The sequence below is a fragment of the Zosterops lateralis genome (assembly GCF_965231275.1).
Source record: "Zosterops lateralis genome assembly, chromosome: 3".
In the NCBI taxonomy this organism is placed as follows: domain Eukaryota; kingdom Metazoa; phylum Chordata; class Aves; order Passeriformes; family Zosteropidae; genus Zosterops; species Zosterops lateralis.
The window spans coordinates 80047973-80053960 of NC_139764.1; the positions used below are offsets into that span (position 1 = coordinate 80047973).

Sequence of the window (5988 nt, forward strand, 5' to 3'; positions counted from 1 at the left end):
ATTAATAAGCTTTAAAAATACTATTCATCTTCTCTTCCATGAACGTATTTCTGTGTTGCCTCCTCCTCCTCTGAGTGAAAGTTTTAATGTTGAAATTGCCAGTATAAGAGAATGGCTTCCTGTGCCTTTTCTGAAGATGGGTAGAACCAGATAATGAAAAGAAAGTATTAATAATTAAAAGATGCAATAACCTCATCTGATTGATGGGAGTTCCTTTCTTCCCTAGGAAATGTGGATGATGGGAATAAACTATGAAAAATTATTTTATACCCTTTAGTATTCTTTTGTAACACTAACATTGATTGCGACAACACGGAATATTTTTCCTTTCTGAAAATATATTTACTATTTCGGTTTACCTAGATATTTGGCATCACTGACATCCTGGAGCAATAAATTCCAAGACCAAATTGCATAAGAAGATTTATATCTGCTGCTTCCTGATACAGGTAAAAGTTTTGTTGCTCTTATTCTTCTGACAATGAATAGAAACATAGTTTCTCTGAAGCTCTGCAAAGACATATGGTCCCACACTTTGTAGGCCTTCCAGGTTTAGCAGTTTTGCTATTTCAGTGACTATTTTCTATCATCTTTCTCCAAGTCTTCTCTAACTGCAGAATCTGCATTCATACTGCAGGACCCATTAATGCTAAGTATTTCACTATTATATTTTGCACTGTTATTATTTTCTGGATTTCACTCCACTATGGTTTTTCATTCACTAGTTGTGTGGTTTATAGATTACTTTGTAACTGGGCTTTGTATTTGAGCTAATCAGGATTTTGGCAGAACTGTAAAAACAGCTTATTGAATAATTGTTGGAAAGTTGTCACCACAGTTCCCATGTGTTCTCTGAGTCCTCCAGCTGATTTAGTAAAATCCTTGAGTGTGTTCTGATATCTATTTATCTGGTTATGCTTCAGAATTAGAACTCTGAAATGTGTATTAATAGTTAATTTAGCATTAGCCAAAGAAAATTGATTATGAAAGAGTTAATATATGGAGTGTAGGTAATATTCTGGGTTTTACTTACAATATTTGAAATTTAGTGGTCCTAATTTGTTTTAAGCACTTAAAATCATATAGCCTAGCAGAGCTCTGGCCTAACAATATCTTTGCTAACAAAATGAACATGTGTATCTTTGCCAACTTAATTATGAACACTTTGTTCTCAACCATAAATCAATATTAGCAAATCCCTTATTCATCCACAGTTTAAAAGTCAGGCATCCTGTGTTTGCTGGAGGATGGCTGCTCCTGCTGGGAAGCAGCCTAAAGTCATGGTGGTAGAAGGGGCTGAAGGTGGAATGGTGTCTGCATGTGACCACCAGCAGAGACACATCTCTGAGCTACCCTGCTTAGCAGGCATCCATGAACAACAAAGAGCTATTTCAGGATCACACAAGTCTGAGAGCAGCCCTTGGCCTCCAGTATGGGTCTAACTGTCTGTATTTAAACACTTGTCTAAGTCCCATGAACTGCATTAGAGTGATTCTTTTATTTTCTCTGTATCCTGCTGATGTTCTTTTCAAGTTTGCAAATATAATTTAAGAAATACTAAATAAGACAACTAGAGAGGAACTTCTGAATTTTCAATGTCTGTTTTTTGCTATCACAATAAACACATTTTCACCTCACTGATTAATGGCTCAAGATTGAAAGCAAATTTGTTTTCTATTGAAAAACTCTATACTAAATTGATATTCTACTCTATTTCTATGGAGTATCAGCCTTTAGGTTAAAAAATTATCTGATTCCTTGCAATGCTTCCTTCACAGCTAGTTTTGATGAGCTGAGATTATTTCCGTGACTCACCTGTTTACCTTCTGGCAGTGCCAGACAGCAGTCCTTATCTTGCTAGTCAACCTTCTGCAAACAGGTACAATAATTTCTATGGCCTTCTCCCTTTGGATTGACTCTTCACTTTTCAGACATCTCAGTAGCCTTCTCTGTATCTACCCCAGCTTCTTTTCATAATCAAGATATTTCAGATTTCAGATGAGAGCCTAATAAATAATATTAGTCACTCAATAATGGAAATTACTCTTTTGCTGCATTTTAGTGTTGTATTTGGTAGATTTTTTTTCTGGTGTTTTTTGTTTTGTTTGTTTGTTTGTTTTGTTGGTGTGAGTTTTTTTAAAAGTTATTTTTCAGAATTGTCTTAAATCAACAATACAAATCTGCCCTGAGATCAAATAATGTATTCTTTCTCACCATTCATTTCAGGCTATAATTTGTTCCTTGTTTCTTTCTGCTTAAATTGTTTTCCCTTTCAAAGCAAGAAATCTAATTGCTTCTACAGGGAATCTGTTCAGACCCTTTCTTGACAATGTGTCTCCAGTTTGTGTAATTTATCTTAGAATTGTTTAGCTTGGAAAAGACATCTAAGATCCAGCACTTAGCCCAGGACTGCCAAAACCCAAATGCCAAATCTGCACATCTTTTAAATACATCGAGGTATGGTCTCCACATTCATGGACAGACTGTTCCACTGCTTGACTACCCTTTCGGTGAAGAAATTTTTCCTAATATCTTCACATCTGTTATCAGTAAAAAGGGCTTATGCAGAAGGGCTTATGCAGTCTGTGAAGATGAAGCCATAAATATTCAAGGAGTTATCTAGAGATCCTCTAAAGAATATATTCTGCTCCTCCACGAAAGCACCCATGGATCTAATAGGAGGTGCTATTTATAATGGATATTTGTTAGTCTTAGCCATTTTCCCCTTCTTTGCAAATTATCCAGAAAAGGATGATGATTCTTATGACATAAGGTGAGTATTTTTACTTAGAATGAAGGTTAGGGTGTGGCTGAGTGTATGGCTTCTTTCTAACTATTTTCTACTAGTCCTGATTTCTAAGGAAAGAGTGAATTAAGCAAATGAGAATTTGGTTGCTTGCTGTGGTGGCAATTCTTTTGAAGGTGAGACACAAAGAATGAGGAAAAAGGATTATTTGCAGAAAAAAAATTGGATCCTAGAAGATACAGGAATGGACCACCTCATGAGCCAGAAGGGAGTGACTGAAGTTTCTTTTTGCATAGGAGAAGAAAGAAGAGGTTAAGGAAAAAACCCCTGGAAATCCCAGGGAGCAGGGCCTGGATCTTGTGATGGAGAGTTTAAGAGACAATACTGGAAGTAATGGGAAAAAACTGACTTTGACACTGAACAGTCACTGTATATTAGTAGATTTGATCTCAAAAAAGATATGTAATGGTGTATGCATAGAGAATATCTGGCCGATGGATATTCTAGGATGTCCAAAAAGTTTGTAGGCAAACAATTCCTCTTCAGGGCAGTAGCCAGATGTATTGATTTTTGCTTCCTTTGCTGCAGTCACAGTTGTCTTTGCAAAATATTGGAACCTGCATGTGTTCCTGCCTGTGATCAGGACCCCTGCACAGCCTCATTTTCTCTTGCCCAAGGGCTCAGCAACATCTTGATGCCTTTTCTCTTGAAATAAACTGCTTCTTCCCCTCACCCTGTGTGTGTCAGGATGTGTAAGTGTACCTTCTGACAACACCCACACAGTTACACGCCTGGATAGTAAATGCGAGACTCTTATTTAAATGTTACAAACTGTTCAGGAGTGTGGCTTTTGCTTTGTTTGCTGAGCCATATTTAAGAACACTTTCCAAGACCTGGGGGAACAAGTAAAATTGGCAACCCTTTCTGCAGTTCTTGCCTGTGGCACGCCCTGGTTGCTAAAGTTTTGCAGGTTTGCAGGGTGCCTAGGGAGCGTAGCTGTGGTGGGGTAGAGGGGTGGGCAAAGGGCAGTGCAGCTTTTGATTTTCTGTGCTCAGCACTATAGTCACAGGTTTAACAGCATGGCGTTACAAATGGAAAATAGAATGTTGCTTTTCTGTCTCTAAATGTAATTTTTTATATATTTAAAATAACTTTCTACCTGGCTATGACTTTTGCAAAAGGCAGGTGATACGTCAGAGTACCAGAAGTTATTGTCCTGTAGTGAACTCTCTATCGCTTACTCGAGCCTAACAGTACATACTGCATGACATCAGCAACCCAGTGACTCACACACTAAGATACCATAGGTGTGTTCCTATATCCTGGAGATCAGAAAAATCCCACGCAGAAGACTTGGCTTGTTTTTCCTATCTTGTTATGGAAACTGCGTGCATAGGTTCTAATAGCATTAAACAACAGTAAATGAAGACTTTCTGTTTCTTATCAGAAGATAAACTGCCTGTTTAAAAAAGGTGTTGCCAAGCTCAGGAGAGCCTCTTAGAAGGCTACAGGCTGCTAATTATAGCTCTGTGTGGGTAAATGTTGTATGTAAAATATGTAATATTTCCACAGTGAACACTCATAATCCTGTTCTGGGGGAGAGTCCAACTAGTCTGAAGCACTGGACACATCTGAAGATTGAACAAGATCAGTAGTTTGATATATAGCAAAAAATGTACAAAAAAGGATGCAAATTGCCTAGTTGCGGGGTGACAGTATAGCTCTTTCTCCTTCTACAAAAATAAAAATATAGATAAAGAGTACTTATAAGCAGTTTAGAACTTTTGTCTCTAAACAAACAGCAGCAGGTAGTTTCACTGAAGGCATTTAACAAAGCACTGTTTTCCTCAATTCTCATTTACTTGAACAACTTCTTACACATCCCATTCCAATTAATTTGTAGGATAATGACTTTTAGCTGCTTGCCTCTTTGATTTCACTGATAACTTTTCCATGTAATACTTGGAACTTCAGTTCCTCTTCATGGCATATAGATATGGAGGAGGCATTAGTGTGCCTGCTGAATCAGGCTGGAATGGTTCCACAAAACTTCAGAAGAAAAAACAGGGGGAAGAAAACTTGAAGGTTGGGTGTTGTGGATCATTGGCCGCCCCACAAAAGACTTGGCAGCTTAATGAAGGAAAGATTTACTTTGCTATCCAAAAAACAGGCTAAGAACCTTATAAAAACAGGCTTACTCAAGAAGTTTCTGGGGTTTTCTATTTCTCATCAAAAAGAGGGAAACATCACACAGCCTTTTGTGTGGCATTTCAGTATTCCTGCTTCTATTCCCAGCTGAAACAGAGAAGGATAGTCACAAACAAGTTCAAAATAATGACAGCATTGCAGTAAGAGCATGCTGAATCTCAAATAAATGATCTACATTTCAGGGAAAGTTTCAGAAAGGGGGCAGCAACTGAATTCTGCTGTTACCTGGGTCTGCTACATCTCATGGTTTATGGTGCTTTTGAGCTGTGAATGACTGGAGCCTGTGGAAGCAGGAGGTGCTCTGTTTGTATTTGTATTTCCATGGCAATGTAACAAAGGAGTTGTTTGGTCTTCTTTCCTCGAGAGACCTGCCAAACCACTCCTCTTTATAGAGCAAAGTAGAAGGAATACAGTTGGCATTCTTGTGGAAAATGTAACCTGGTTTCAGCTTCATGCAAGCTTTAGATATCATTTGAGTGTTTAATAAATATTTTTGATTTCCAAGAATTTAGTTTAATTTTGTACTGATGCTTTAAAATGCTTGTTTGTCTGAACTGATTCTTGCTTCCTTATGTACTTTCTCATTTTTGTGATACAGAATAAATTGGGTTGGAAGGGACTTGAAAAATCTTCTAATTCTAACACTTTGTCATGAACAGGGACAATTTTCATTAGACCAGATTGCTCAGAGCTCAATCCAACCTTGCTTTGAACACTTCCAGGGATGTACTTGAGTATAATTTTGAATGTTCATTAATCTTATATTCTTAACACTGAGATTTCTGGATGTGAAAGTCCTTTATAAGCCCTACTATAAACTCATGAGATAGGACTTAGACTGGGAAATGGAAGCACCAGAGAGGTAAAGAAGATGTTTGCAAATCTCTAATATTCTGAAGCCTGCTAATGATAACTGTGTTGGGAGAGGTTTTACTGGGTCCCATAGACCTGTACACTTCTGCCCCCTAAAAGTAGATCAGGATGAAGAGGGGTAGCAGTATCCATAGATTTGACCTCATCTCTCAGCAGTTCAA

At 37.8% G+C, this 5988-nt stretch overlaps 1 long non-coding RNA gene across 1 annotated transcript; it reads left to right on the top strand.

Moving 5' to 3' along the window:
• Positions 1–353: 353 nt before the first annotated feature.
• Positions 354–3134, top strand: LOC310907684. The gene is made up of 3 exons (XR_014589691.1): positions 354–449; positions 1779–1879; positions 3043–3134. It is a non-coding gene; the product is annotated as an uncharacterized lncRNA (long non-coding RNA).
• Positions 3135–5988: the final 2854 nt, after the last annotated feature.